The 16,820-nt window shown below is 38.2% G+C and overlaps 1 protein-coding gene across 10 annotated transcripts in view; it reads right to left on the reverse strand.

The window, feature by feature from the left end:
• Positions 1-16,820, reverse strand: part of TMEM116 (transmembrane protein 116) — a 233,242-nt gene that overhangs the window by 155,533 nt on the left and 60,889 nt on the right. Inside the window, exon 1 of one of the 10 annotated variants that reach the window (XM_061169119.1) lies at positions 11,738-11,797. The exons of the other annotated variants lie outside the window; for them this stretch is intronic. The gene's annotated coding sequence lies outside the window, so the exon portion shown is untranslated. Of the gene's footprint in view, positions 1-11,737; positions 11,798-16,820 lie in introns of those variants that run through there. 10 annotated transcript variants of the gene reach the window in all.

Here is a 16,820-nt window from a genome sequence, read left to right on the forward strand (position 1 = left end):
AAAGAATGTTACAAGAGACAAGGAAGGACACTACATAATGATCAGGGGATCAATCCAAGAAGAAGATATAACAATTATAAATATATATGCACCCAACATAGGAGCACCTCAATACATAACGCAACTGCTAACAGCTATAAAAGAGGAAATCGACAGTAACACAATAATAGTGGGGGACTTTAACACCTCACTTACACCAATGAACAGATCATCCAAAATGAAAATAAATAAGAAAACAGAAGCTTTAAATGACACAATAGACCAGATAGATTTAATTGATATTTATAGGACATTCCATCCAAAAACAGCAGATTACACTTTCTTCTCAAGTGTGCATGGAATATTCTCCAGGATAGATCACATCTTGGGTCACAAATCAAGCCTCAGTAAATTTAAGAAAATTGAAATCATATCAAGCATCTTTTCTGACCACAACGCTATGAGATTAGAAATCAATTACAGGGAAAAAAACGTAAAAAACACAAACACATGGAGCCTAAACAATACATTACTACATAACCAAGAGATCACTGAAGAAATCAAAGAGGAAATCAAAAACTACCTAGAGACAAATGACAATGAAAACACGACGATCCAAAACCTATGGGATGCAGCAAAAGCAGTTCTAAGAGGGAAGTTTATAGTTATACAAGCCTACCTCAAGAAACAAGAAAAATCTCAAATAAACAATCTAACCTTACACCTAAAGCAACTAGAGAAAGAAGAACAAACAAAACCCAAAGTTAGCAGAAGGAAAGAAATCATAAAGATCAGAGCAGAAATAAATGACATAGAAACAAAGAAAACAATAGCAAAGATCAATAAAACTAAAAGCTGGTTCTTTGAGAAGATAAACAAAATTGATAAGCCATTAGCCAGACTCATCAAGAAAAAGAGGGAGAGGACTCAAATCAATAAAATCAGAAATGAAAAAGGAGAAGTTACAACAGACACTGCAGAAATACAAAGCATACTAAGAGACTACTACAAGCAATTCTATGCCAATAAAATGGACAACCTGGAAGAAATGGACAAATTCTTAGAAAGGTATAACCTTCCAAGACTGAACCAGGAAGAAACAGAAAATATGAACAGACCAATCACAAGTAATGAAATTGAAACTGTGATTAAAAATCTTCCAACAAACAAAAGTCCAGGACCAGATGGCTTCACAGGTGAATTCTATCAAACATTTAGAGAAGAGCTAACACCTATCCTTCTCAAACTCTTCCAAAAAATTGCAGAGGAAGGAACACTCCCAAACTCATTCTATGAGGCCACCATCACCCTGATACCAAAACCAGACAAAGATACTACAAAAAAAGAAAATTACAGACCAATATCACTGATGAATATAGATGCAAAAATCCTCAACAAAATACTAGCAGACAGAATCCAACAACACATTAAAAGGATCATACACGACAACCAAGTGGGATTTATCCCAGGGATGCAAGGATTCTTCAATATATGCAAATCAATCAATGTGATATACCATATTAACAAATTGAAGAATAAAAACCATATGATCATCTCAATAGATGCAGAAAAAGCTTTTGACAAAATTCAACACCCATTTATGATAAAAACTCTCCAGAAAGTGGGCATAGAGGGAACCTACCTCAACATAATAAAGGCCATATATGACAAACCCACAGCCAATATTGTCCTCAATGGTGAAAAACTGAAACCATTTCCACTAAGATCAGGAACAAGACAAGGCTGCCCACTCTCACCACTATTATTCAACATAGTTTTGGAAGTGTTAGCCACAGCAATCAGAGAAGAAAAAGAAATAAAAGGAATCCAAATCGGAAAAGAAGAAGTAAAGCTGTCACTGTTTGCAGATGACATGATACTATACATAGAGAATCCTAAAGATGCTACTAGAAAACTACTAGAGCTAATTAATGAATTTGGTAAAGTAGCAGGATACAAAATTAATGCACAGAAATCTCTTGCATTCCTATACACTAATGATGAAAAATCTGAAAGAGAAATTATGGAAACACTCCCATTTACCATTGCAACAAAAAGAATAAAATACCTAGGAATAAACCTACCTAGGGAGACAAAAGATCTGTATGCAGAAAACTATAAGACACTGATGAAAGAAATTAAAGATGATACCAACAGATGGAGAGATATACCATGTTCTTAGATTGGAAGAATCAATATTGTGAAAATGACTATACTACCCAAAGCAATCTACAGATTCAATGCAATCCCTATCAAATTACCAATGGCATTTTTTACGGAACTAGAACAAATCATCTTAAAATTTGTATGGAGACACAAAAGACCCCGAATAGCCAAAGCAGTCTTGAGGGAAAAAAACAGAGCTGGAGGAATCAGACTCCCTGACTTCAGACTATACTACAAAGCTACAGTAATCAAGACAATATGGTACTGGCACAAAAACAGAAACACAGATCAATGGAACAAGATAGAAAGCCCAGAGATAAACCCACGCACCTATGGTCAACTAATCTATGACAAAGGAGGCAAAGATATACAATGGAGAAAAGACAGTCTCTTCAATAAGTGGTGCTGGGAAAACTGGACAGCTACATGTAAAAGAATGAAATTAGAATACTCCCTAACACCATACACAAAAATAAACTCAAAATGGATTAGAGACCTAAATGTAAGACTGGACATTATAAAACTCTTGGAGGAAAACATAGGAAGAACACTCTCTGACATAAATCACAGCATGATCTTTTTTGATCCACCTCCTAGAGTAATGGAAATAAAAACAAAAATAAACAAATGGGACCTAATGAAACTTCAAAGCTTTTGCACAGCAAAGGAAACCATAAACAAGACGAAAAGACAACCCTCAGAATGGGAGAAAATATTTGCAAACGAATCAATGGACAAAGGATTAATCTCCAAAATATATAAACAGCTCATTCAGCTCAATATTAAAGAAACAAACAACCCAATCCAAAAATGGGCAGAAGACCTAAATAGACATTTCTCCAAAGAAGACATACAGACGGCCACGAAGCACATGAAAAGATGCTCAACATCACTAATGATTAGAGAAATGCAAATCAAAACTACAATGAGGTATCACCTCACACCAGTTAGAATGGGCATCATCAGAAAATCTACAAACAACAAATGCTGGAGAGGGTGTGGAGAAAAGGGAACCCTCTTGCACTGTTGGTGGCAATGTAAATTGATACAGCCACTATGGAGAACAATATGGAGGTTCCTTAAAAAACTAAAAATAGAATTACCATATGACCCAGCAATCCCACTACGGGCCATATACCCAGAGAAAACCATAATTCAAAAAGACACATGCACCCCCGTGTTCATTGCAGCACTATTTACAATAGCCAGGTCATGGAAGCAACCTAAATGCCCATCGACAGACGAATGGATAAAGAAGATGTGGTACATATATACAATGGAATATTACTCAGCCATAAAAAGGAATGAAATTGAGTCATTTGTTGAGACGTGGATGGATCTAGAGACTGTCATACAGAGTGAAGTAAGTCAGAAAGAGAAAAATGAATATCGTATATTAACGCATGTATGTGGAACCTAGAAAAATGGTACAGATGAACCCGGTTGCAGGGCAGAAGTTGAGACACAGATGTAGAGAACAAAAGTATGGACACCAAGGGGGGAAAACTGCGGTGGGGTGGGGATGGTGGTGTGCTGAATTGGGCGATTGGGATTGACATGTATACAGTGATGTGTATAAAATTGATGACTGATTAAAAAAACATTAAAAAAATAAAAGTTTGTATGGAAACACAAAAGACCTTTAATAGACAGAACAATCTTGAGAAAGAAGAACAAAGCAGGAGGAATCATGATCCCTGACTTCATACTACACTACAAAGCTACAGTCACCAAAACAGTATAGTACTGGCATAAAAATAGATACACACAGATCAATGGAACAGGACAGAAAGCCCAGAAGTAAACCCATGCACTTATGGTGATTGGTGATTAATTGACTTATGGTCAATTAATCTACAACAAAGAAGGCAAGAATATACAATGGAGAAAAGACAGTCTCTTCAATAAGTGGTGCTGGGAAAACCAGATAGCTACATGTTAATCAAATTAGAACATTCCCTAACACCATATACAAGAATAAATTCAAAATGTATTTAAGACCTAAATGTAAGACCAGATAATATAAAACTCCTAGAGGAAAACATAGGCAGAACACCCTTTGACATAAACACAGCAATATTTTTTTGGATCCTTTTCCAAAATAAAGGAAATAAAAGCAAAATAAACAAATGGAACCTAATTAAACTTAAAAGCTTTTGCACAGCAAAGGAAACCATCACCGAAACAAAAAGACAACCTACAGAATGGGAGAAAACATTTGTGAATGATATGACTGACAAGGGATTAATATCCAACATACATAAACAGCTCATACAATTCAACATCAAGAAAACAAATAAACTGATTAAAAATGGGCAGAAGATCTGAATAGACATTTTTCCAAAGGGGAAATGCAGATGGCCAACAGAAACACGAAAAGGTGTTCAACACTGCTAATCATCAGGGAAATGCAAATCAAAACCACCATTAGAGAGAAGCTTCAAGATGGCGGAAGAGTAAGACGCGGAGATCATCTTCCTCCCCACAAATATATCAGAAATACATCTACATGTGGAACAAATCCTACAGAACACCTACTGAACACTGGCAGAAGACCTCAGACCTCCCAAAAGGCAAGAAACTCCCTACCAGGGTAGGGCAAAAGAAAAAAGAAAAAACAGAGACAAAAGAATAGGGACGGAACCTGCACCAGCGGGAGGGAGCTGTGAAGGAGGAAAGGTTTCCACACACTAGGAAGCCTCTTCGCAGGCGGAGACTGCGGGTGGTGGAGGGCGGAAGCTTTGGAGCCACGGAGAGGAGTGCAGCAACAGGGGTGTAGAGGGCAAAGCGGAGAGATTCCCGCAGAGAGGATCGGTGCCGTCCAGCACTCACCAGCCCGAGAGGCTCGTCTGCTCACCCGCTGGGACGGATGGGGGCTAGGAGCTGAGGCTCGGGCTTCAATCGGATCCCAGGGAGAGGACTGGGGTTGGCTGCGTGAACACAGCCTGAAGGGGGCTAGTGCGCCACAGCTCGCCGGGAGGGAGTCCGGGAAAAAGTCTGGAGCTGCCCAAGAGACAAGAGACTTTTCCTTGCCTCTTTGTTTCCTGGTGCGTGAGGAGAAGGGATTAAGAGTGCCGCTTAAAGGAGCTCCAGAGACGGGCATGAGCCGCGGCTATCAGCGCGGACCACAGAGATAGGCATGGGACGCTAAGGCTGCTGCTGCAGTCACCAAGAAGCCTGTGTACAAGCACAGGTCACTCTCCACACCTCCCCTCCCGGGAGCCTGTGCAGCCTGCCACTGCCAGGGTCCCATGATCCAGGGACAACTTCCCCTGGAGAACACATGGCACGCCTCAGGCTGGTGCAACGTCATGCTGGCCTCTGCCGCCGCAGGCTTGCCCCATATCCGTACCCCTCCCTCCCCCCGGCCTGAGTGAGCCAGAGACCCCGAATCAGCTGCTCCTTTAACCCCATCCTGTCTGAGTGAAGAACAGATGCCCTCAGGCGACCTACACGCCGAGGCGGGTCCAAATCCAAAGCTGAACCCCAAGAGCTGAGCGAACAAAGAAGAGAAAGGGAAATTTCTCCCAGCAGCCTCAGGAGCAGCAGATTATATCTCCACAATCAATTTGATGTACCCTGCATCTGTGGAATACCTGAATAGACAATGAATCATCCCAAAGTGAGGAGGTGGACTTTGGGAGCAACGATATATATATATTTTTTCCCTTTTTCTCTTTTTGTGAGTGTGTATGTGTGTGCCTCTGTGTGTGATTTTGTCTGTATAGCTTTGCTTTTACCATTTGTCCTAGGGTTCTGCCTGTCCGGTTTTGTTTTGTTTTTTTTTACTTAAAAATTTTTTTTTCTTAATAATTATTTTTTTAATAACTTTATTTTATCTTATTTTATCTTCTTCTTTCTTTCTTTCTTTTTTTTCTCCCTTTTATTCTGAGCCGTGTGGAGGACAGGCTCTTGGTGCTCCAGCCAGGCGTCAGGGCTGTGCCACTGAAGTGGGAGAGCCAAGTTTGGGACACTGGTCCACAAGAGACCTCCCAGCTACACGTAATATCAAATGGCGAAAATCTCCCAGAGATCTCCATCTCAACGCCAAGACCCAGCTCCACTCAACGACCAGCAAGCTACAGTGCTGGACACCCTATGCCAAGCAACTAGCAAGACAGGAACACAACCCCATCCATTAGCACAGAGGCTGCCTAAAATCATAATAAGGCCACAGACACCCCATAACACACCACCAGACGTGGACCTGCCCAACAGAAAGACAAGATCCAGCCTCATCCACCAGAACACAGGCACTAGTCCTCTCCACCAGGAAGCCTACACAACCCACTGAACCAACCTTAGCCACTGGGGACAGACACCAAAAACAACGGGAACTACGAACCTGCAGCCTGTGAAAAGGAGACCCCAAACACAGTAAGTTAAGCAAAATGAGAAGACAGAGAAACACACAGCAGATGAAGGAGCAAGGCAAAAACCCACCAGACCTAACAAATGAAGAGGAAATAGGCAGTCTACCTGAAAAAGAATTCAGAATAATGATAGTAAAGATGATCCAAAATCTTGGAAATAGAATGGAGAAAATACAAGAAACGTTTAACAAGGACCTAGAAGAACTAAAGAGCAAGCAAACAGTGATGAACAACACAATAAATGAAATTAAAAATTCTCTAGAAGGGATCAATAGCAGAATAACTGAGGCAGAAGAACGGATAAGTGACCTGGAAGATAAAACAGTGGAAATAACTACTGCAGAGCAGAATAAAGAAAAAAGAATGAAAAGAATTGAGGACAGTCTCAGAGACCTCTGGGACAACAGCAAACGAACCAACATTCGAATTATAGGGGTTCCAGAAGAAGAAGAGAAAAAGAAAGGGACTGAGAAAATATTTGAAGAGATTATAGTTGAAAACTTCCCTAATATGGGAAAGGAAATAGTTAATCAAGTCCAGGAAGCACAGAGAGTCCCAACAGGATAAATCCAAGGAGAAACACGCCAAGACACATATTAATCAAACTATCAAAAATTAAATACAAAGAACAAATATTAAAAGCAGCAAGGGAAAAACACAAGTAACACATAAGGGAATCCCCATAAGGTTAACAGCTGATCTTTCAGCAGAAACTCTGCAAGCCAGAAGGCAGTGGTAGGACATATTTAAAGTGATGAAAGAGAAAAACCTACAACCAAGATTACTCTACCCAGCAAGGATCTCATTCAGATTTGACGGAAAAATTAAAAGCTTTACACACAAGCAAAAGCTAAGAGAATTCAGCACCACCAAACCAGCTCTACAGCAAATGCTAAAGGAACTTCTTTAGGCAGGAAACACAAGAGAAGGAAAAGACCTACAATAATAAACCCAAAACAATTAAGAAAATGGGAATAGGAACATACATATCGATAATTCAAAAGACATAGACTGGCTGAATGGATACAAAAACAAGACCCGTATATATGCTGTCTACAAGAGACCCACTTCAGACCTAGAGACACATACAGACTAAAAGTGAGGGGATGGAAAAAGATATTCCATGCAAATGGAAATCAAAAGAAAGCTGGAGTAGCAATTCTCATATCAGACAAAATAGACTTTAAAACAAAGACTATTACAAGAGACAAAGAAGGACACTACATAATGATCAAGGGATCAATCCAAGAAGAAGATATAACAATTGTAAATATACATGCACCCAACATAGGAGCACCTCAATACATAAGGCAAATACTAACAGCCATAAAAGGGGAAATCGACAGGAACACAATCATAGTAGGGGACTTTAACACCCCACTTTCACCAATGGACAGATCATCCAAAATGAAAATAAATAAACACAAGCTTTAAATGATACATTAAACAAGATGGACTTAATTGATATTTATAGGACATTCCATCCAAAAACAACAGAATACACATTCTTCTGAAGTGCTCATGGAACATTCTCCAGGATAGATCATATCTTGGGTCACAAATCAAACCTTGGTAAATTTAAGAAAATTGAAGTCGTATCAAGTATCCTTTCCGACCACAATGCTATGAGACTAGATACCAATTAAAGGAAAAAAATCTGTAAGAAATACAAACACATGGAGGCTAAACAACACGCTACTTAATAACCAAGAGATCACTGAAGAAATCAAAGAGGAAATCAAAAAATACCTAGAAACAAATGACAATAAAAACACGATGACCCAAAACCTATGGGATGCAGCAAAAGCAGTTCTAAGAGGGAAGTTTATAGCAATAAAATCCTACCTTAAGAAACAAGAAACACCTCAAATAAACAACCTAACCTTACACCTAAAGCAACTAGAGAAAGAAGAACAAAAACCCCCCAAAGTTAGCAGAAGGAAAGAAATCATAAAGAGCAGATCAGAAATAAATGAAAAAGAAATGAAGGAAACGATAGCAAAGGTCAATAAAACTAAAAGCTGTTTCTTTGAGAAGATAAACAAAATTGATAAACCATTAGCCAAACTCATCAAGAAAAAAAGGGAGAAGACTCAAATCAATAGAATTAGAAATGAAAAAGGAGAAGTAACAACTGACACTGCAGAAATACAAAGGATCATGAGAGATTACTACAAGCAACTATATGCCAATAAAATGGACAACCTGGAAAAAATGGACAAATTCTTAGAAATGCACAACCTTCCGAGACTGAACCAGGAAGAAATAGAAAACATAAACAGACCAATCACAAGCACTGAAATTGAAACTGTGATTAAAAATCTTCCAAAAAACAAAAGCCCAGGACCACATGGCTTCACAGGTGAATTCTATCAAACATTTAGAGAAGAGCTAACACCTATCCTTCTCAAACTCTTCCAAAACATAGCAGAGGGAGGAACACTCCCAAACTCATTCTACGAGGCCACCATCACCCTGATACCAAAACCAGACAAAGATGTCACAAAGAAAAAAAACTACAGGCCAATATCACTGATGAACATAGATGCAAAAATCCTCAACAAAATACTAGCAAACAGAATCCAACAGCACATTAAAAGGATCATACACTATGATCAAGTGAGGTTTGTCCCAGGAATGCAAGGATTCTTCAATATACGCAAATCAATCAACGTGAATCACCATATTAACAAATTGAAGGAGAAAAACCATATGATCATCTAAATAGATGCAGAGAAAGCTTTTGACAAAATCCAACACCCATTTATGATAAAAACCCTCCAGAACGTAGGCATAGAGGGAACTTTCCTCAACATAATAAAGGCCATATATGACAAACCCACAGCCAACATCGTCCTCAGTGGTGAAAAATTGAAACCATTTCCACTAAGATCAGGAACAAGACAAGGTTGCCCACTCTCACCACTATTATTTAACAGTTTTGGAAGTTTTAGCCACAGCAATCAGAGAAGAAAAAGAAATAAATGGAATCCAAATCGGAAAAGAAGAAGTAGAGCTGTCACTGTTTGCAGATGACATGATACTATACGTAGAGAATCCTAAAGATGCTACCTGAAGACTACTAGAGCTAATCAATGAATTTGGTAAAGTAGCAGGATACAAAATTAATGCACAGAAATCTCTTGCATTCCTATACACTAATGATGAAAAATCTGAAAGAGAAATTATGGAAACACTCCCATTTACCATTGCAACAAAAAGAATAAAATATCTAGGAATAAACCTACCTAAGGAGACAAAAGACCTGTATGCAGAAAATTATAAGATGCTGATGAAAGAAATTAAAGATGATATAAATAGATGGAGAGATATACCATGTTCTTGGATTGGAAGAATCAACATTGTGAAAATGACTCTACTACCCAAAGCAATCTACAGATTCAATGCAATCCCTATCAAACTACCAGTGGCATTTTTCACAGAACTAGAACAAAAATTTTCACAATTTGTATGAAAATACAAAAGACCCTGAAGAGATAAGGCAATCTTGAGAAAGAAAAATGGAGCTGGAGGAACCAGGCTCCCTGACTTCAGACTATACTACAAAGCTACAGTAATCAAGACAGTATAGTACTGGTACAGAAACAGAAATATAGATCAATGAGACAGGATAGAAAGCCCAGAGATAAACCCACACACATATGGTCACCTTATCTTTGATAAAGGAGGCAAGAATATACAATGGAGAAAAGACAGCCTCTTCAATAAGTGGTGCTGGGAAAACTGGACAGCTACATGTAAAAGAATGAAATTAGAACACTCCCTAACACCATACACAAAAATAAAATCAAAATGGATTAAAGACCTAAATGTAAGGCCAGACACCATCCAACTCTTAGAGGAAAACACAGGCAGAATACTCTATGACATAAATCACAGCAAGATCCTTTTTGATCCACCTCCTAGAGTAATGGAAATAAAAACAAAAATAAACAAATGGGACCTAATGAAACTTCAAAGCTTTTGCACAGCAAAGGAAACCATAAACAAGATGAAAAGACAACTCTCAGAATGGGAGAAAATATTTGCAAATGAAGCAACTGACAAAGGATTAATCTCCAAAATTTACAAGCAGCTCATGCAGCTCAATATCAAAAAAACAAACAACCCAGTACAAAAATGGGCAGAAGACCTAAACAGACATTTCTTCAAAGAATATATACAGATTGCCAACAAACACATGAAAGAATGCTCAACATCATTAATCACTAGAGAAATGCAAATCAAAACTACAATGAGGTATCATCTCACACCGGTCAGAATGGCCATCATCAAAAAATCTACAAAGAATAAATGCTGGAGAGGGTGTGGAGAAAAGGGAACCCTCTTGCACTGTTGGTTGGAATGTAAATTGATACAGCCACTATGGAGAACAGTATGGAGGTTCCTTAAAAAACTAAAAATAGAACTACCATACGACCCAGCAATCCCACTACTGGGCAGATACCCTAAGAAAACCATAATTCAAAAAGAGTCATGTACCAAAATGTTCATTGCAGCTCTGTTTACAATAGTCAGGACATGGAAGCAACCTAAGTGTCCATCAACAGATGAATGGATAAAGAAGATGTGGCACATATATACAATGGAATATTACTCAGCCATAAAAACGAAAGAAACTGAGTTATTTGTAGTGAGGTGGATGGACTTAGAGACTGTCATTCAGAGTGAAGTAAGTCAGAAAGAGAAAAACAAATACCGTATGCTAACACATATATATGGAATCTAAAAAAAAAAAAATGGTCATGAAGAACCTAGGGGCAAGACAGGAATAAAGATGCAGACCTACTAGAGAATGGACTTGAGGACACGGGGAGGGGGAAGGGTAAGCTGGGACAAAGTGAGAGAGTGGCATGGACATATATACACTACCAAACGTACAATAGATAGCTAGTGGGAAGCAGCCGAATAGCACAGGGAGATCAGCTCGGTGCTTTGTGACCACATAGAGGGGTGGGAAAGGGAGGGTGGGAGGGAGGGAGATGCAAGAGGGAAGAGATATGGGGACATGTGTATATGTATAACTGATTCACTTTGTTATAAAGCAGAAACTAACACACCATTGTAAAGCAATTATACTCCAATAAAGATGTTAAAAAAAAAACCACCATTAGATATCACCTCACACCTGTCAGAATGGCTATTAACAAAAAGTCAACAAATAACAAATGTTGGCGAAGATGTGGAGAAAAGGGTACCCTTGTACACTGTTGGTGGGAATGTAAATTGATGCAGCCACTATGGAGAACAGTAGGGAGGTTTCTCAAAAAACTAAAAATGGAACTGCCATACGACCCAACAATTCCATTCCTGGGTACATATCTGAAAAAAACAAAAACATTAATTTGAAAAGACATATGCAACCCAATGTTCATATCAGCATTATTTACAATTGCCAAGACATAGAAACAACCTCAATGCCCATCAGCAGATGAATGGATAAAGAAGAAATAGTATCTATATACAATCGAATACTGCTCAGCCATAAAAAAGAATAAAATTTTGCCATTTGCAGCAACATGGATGGACTTGGACAGCATTATGCTAAGTGAAATAAGTCAGACAGAGAAAGACAAATACTGTATGATATGTGGATTCTAAAAATACAACAAACTAGTGAATATAACAAAAAAGAAGCAGACTCACAGATATAGAGAACAAACTAGTGTTTACTAGTGGGTGGGGGCAATATAGGGATGAAGGAGTGGGAGGTACAACTATTGGGTATAAGATAGGCTCAAGGATGTATTGTACAACACAGGGAATATAGCCAATATTTTATAATAACTGTGAATGGAAAGTAACCTTTAAAAATTGTATAAAAAATAAAATAAGTAAATTAATTGCAAAGAAAAAAAAGAAAGATTCTCAACATCACTGAGATCACTCAACATCACTCAACATCATCTGAGAAATACAAAATCAAATCACCATGATAGATCACCTCCCACCCGTCAGAATGACTATTATCAAAATGACAACAAATAACAAGTGTTGTAGAGGATGTGGAGAAAATGAACTCTAGTGCACTGTTGGTGGGAATGTAAATTGGTGTAGCCACTATGGAAAACAGTAAGAAGGTTCCTCAAAAAAACTAAAAATTGAACTACCTTATGATCCAGCAATTCCACTTCTGGGTATTTTTTGAATATAACAAAAACACTAACTCAAAAAGATATATACACACATATGTTCACTGCAGCACTACTTACAATAGGCAAGATATGGAAGCAACCTACATGCCTATGGATAAAGAAAATATAGTGTCTCTGCATGTGTGTGTGTGCGTGTGTGTGTGTGTGTGTAATGGAATATTACTTGGCCATAAAAAAAGAATGAAATCTTACCATTTGCTACAACACGGATGGACCTAGAGGGTATTATGGTCAGTGAAATAAGTCAGACAGACAAGGACGAGTACTGAATGACTTCACTTATATGTGGATTCTAAAAAACAAAACAAATGAACAAACATAACAAAACAGAAACAGAGTCACAGATACAGAGAACAAACTGGTGGTTGACAGAGTGGAGAGATGTTGGGGGATGAGTGAAATAGGTGAGGGAGATTAAGTGGTACAAACTTCCAGTTGCAAAATAAATGAATCTTGGGGTGAAGTGTACAGCATGGGGAATATAGCCAATAATAATGTAATATCTTTGTATGGTGACAAATGGTAACTAGACTTATCATGGTGATCATTTTGTAAAGTATAGAAATGTAGAATCACTATCTTGTGCATCAGGAACTAACATAGTGTTTGTAAGTAAATAATGCTTCAGAAAACAAACAAAGTCATAGAAAAAGAGATCAGATTTGTGGTTACCAGAGGCGGGGGTGGGAGGAGGGGGAATTGATGAAGGTGGTCAAAAGGTACAAACTTCCAGTTATAAGATAAATAAGTACTAGAAATGTAAAGTACAACATGATAAATATAATTAAAACTGCTGTATGGGGCTTCCCTGGTGGCGCAGTGGTTAAGAATCCGCCTGCCAATGCAGGGGACACAGGTTCGAGCCCTGGTCCGGGAAGATCCCACATGCTGCGGAGCAACTAAGCCCGTGCACCACAACTACTGAGCCTGAGCTCTAGAGCCCACAAGCCACAACTACTGAGCCCGTGCGTCACAACTACTGAAGCCCGCACGCCTAGAGCCCATGCTCTGCAACAAGAGAAGCCACCACAATAAGAAGCCCGCACACTGCAACGAAGAGTAGCCCCCGCTTGCCGCAACTAGAGAAAGCCTGTGTGCAGCAACGAAGACCCAACGCAGCCAAAAATAAATAAATAAATAAATTAAAACAAACAAACAAACAAAAACTGCTGTATGTTATATATAAAAGTTGGTAAGAGTAAATCCTAAGTGTTCTCATCTCAAGGAAAACTTCTTTCGTTTTCTTTTATTTTTATCTACATGTGATGATGGATGTTCACTAAACTTATTACGGTAATCAACTCCTGATTTATTTAAGTCAAATCATTATTCTGTACACCTTAAACTTACACAGTGCTATATGTCAATTATATCTCAATAAAACTGGAAGAAAAAAGTTTCTCTCTGATTGACAGCAAATAGTTGGATCTCTGCCTCTTGATTCAATTGTTTAATCCATTCACATTTAATATTATTATTGATATAGTGGTATTTTATCTGATATTTGCCATTTATTTTCTATTTATCTCATGTCTACGCTCTCCTTTGTTTCTCCTTTATTACCTCCTCTTTGCTTACGTGAATATTTTCTAGTGAGCCATTTGAGTTCTTTAATTATTTTTTTTAAACATCTTTATTGGAGTATAATTGCTTTACAATGGTGTGTTAGTTTCTGCTTTATAACAAAGTGAGTCAGCTATACATATACATATATCCCCATATCTCTTCCCTCTTGCGCCTCCCTCTCACCCTCCCTATCCCACCACTCTAGGTGATCAGAAAGCAACGAGCTGATCTCCCTGTGCTATGCGGCTGCTTCCCACTAGCTATCTATTTTACATTTGGTAGTACATATTAGTCCATGCCACTCTCTCACTTTAATTATTTTAAACTATATTTTTGGAGCTATTTTCTTAGTGGTTGCCCTAGGGCTTAAAATGTACATTTTAATTTATCAGAACTGACCTCAGATTTATACTAACTTAATTCCAATAAGATATACTCCTATATAATCTTTAGATACTTAGTTATACTAATTTAATTCCAGTAAGATTACTCCTATATAGCTCCATCTACTCTCCTTTTTATTTCTATTTTTTATTCATATTACATCTGTATATGTTAACTATACATTGTTACAATTATTGCTTTCTATAATGTCTTTTAATGAACCTAAGAGAAGAAAGGGGAGCACAAATCTATAAAGTTATAATATTAACCTTCTTATTTATCACTTTTGGTTCCCTTTATTTATTCATATGATTTATCATCTATTAAAATGTTCTTACTGCAATATAGCCTTATACCCACCCTAACTTTTGTGTTGTCATTGTTAACTATATTACATTTATGTATGTTATAGGCCCAACAATATAATACAATTTTATAGATACTGTTTTATGTGATTGCTTTTTAAATGTAAGCTGGGACAAAGTGAGAGAGTGGCATGGACATATATACACTACCAAATGTGAAATAGATAGCTAGTGGGAAGCAGCCACATAGCACAGGGAGATCAGCTCGGTGCCTTGTGTCCACCTAGAGGGGTGGGATAGGGAGGGTGGGAGGGAGACGCAAGAGGGAGGAGATATGGGGATATATGTATATGTATAGCTGACTCACTTTGTTATAAAGCAGAAACTAACACACCATTGTAAAGCAATTATACTCCAATAAAGATGTTAAAAAAAAGAATTGAGAAGAAAGAAAAAGAAATAAGTAATCACACTGTCTTTCACCATCACCTACATAATTATTTTTACTGGGAATCTTTATTTTTTCATGTGGATTCACATTATTGTATTGCATCACTTCCTTTCAGCCTAAGGAACTTCTTTTAATATTTCTTTTCTTTTTTTTTTTTTTTTTGGCCACACCACGCAGCTTGTGGAATCTTAGTTCCCTGACCAGGGATCAAACCCAGGCCCTTCAGAAATTGAGACACAGATGTAGAGAACAAACATATGGACACCAAGGGGGGAAAGCGGCGGGAGGGGTGGTGGTGGTGGTGTGATGAATTGGGCGATTGGGATTGACATGTATACACTGATGTGTATAAAATTGATGACTAATAAGAACCTGCTGTATAAAAAAAAATAAATTTTTAAAATTTAAAAAAAAGAATATATATAGGAATACAAAAATATCCAGCACCCAATTAAAAATTACCAGGCATGCAAAGAAGTGGACATTGAGGCCCATAATGAGGAAAAATATCAATCAACTGAACCTGACCCAGAAACGACACATATGATAGAATTAGCACACAAAAATAGTTATAAAAAAAAAACAACAAAAACCCAGGCCCTTGGCAGTGAGAGCATGGAGTCCTAACCACTGGACCACCAGGGAATTCTCTCTTTTAATATTTCTTGTACAAAGTCTGCTAGCAACCAATTCTCTCCATTTTTATTCATTTGGGAGTGCCTTTATTTAATCTTCATTTGTACGAAATAGTTTTGCTGGGTATAGGACTCTCTTGGTTGGCAGAATTCTTCCTTCAGCACTTTGAATAAATATTCCTCCACTTGTTATATGTCTTCAGGAAAATTCCCAGGGGCTTTAAATAGTTGTTTTTTGTTTTGTGTTGTTTATAATTTTGACAGTTAAATAGTTGCTTCACTGGGGAGAGTGTCTGCCAGGCTCTTCATAGCACCTTTCCAGAAATCCGGCCTCTGTGATATTCAGATTTTTAAAAATATCTTTTAATCACCAGGTTCCCCTTCCATTTTTTGGTCTTTTTTAAATTGAAGAAACAAGATTTTTTTTTTTTTCCTATAGTTCCCCAGTCTGGATTTTTCTGATTGCATCCCTATTGAGACAGGCCAGGACCTGGGAACCAGGTCCCTTTGCTGCAGTGCTTGCACCTGGGTCTCCTCGAGCAACAAAATACAAAGAAACTACACAGGACTAAAAGTAACTGTGCACATGTGCAGCTGGGGCAAATTATGAACAAGATACAAAAAGACCAAAACCCCACATAGCACCACCAAGGGGATAGGCAGACCACCTAAGCTACCCCTCTGCCCGACCCCTGGACCACCCTTACCCTCACTACCCTCAGGGAGCGAGGAAGGGAACCTGTTACTTGTTTTCGCTCCCCCTGCTGCAGCAGGGGCCCCAATAA

Source organism: Eubalaena glacialis, chromosome 15 (genome assembly GCF_028564815.1).
Source record: "Eubalaena glacialis isolate mEubGla1 chromosome 15, mEubGla1.1.hap2.+ XY, whole genome shotgun sequence".
In the NCBI taxonomy this organism is placed as follows: domain Eukaryota; kingdom Metazoa; phylum Chordata; class Mammalia; order Artiodactyla; family Balaenidae; genus Eubalaena; species Eubalaena glacialis.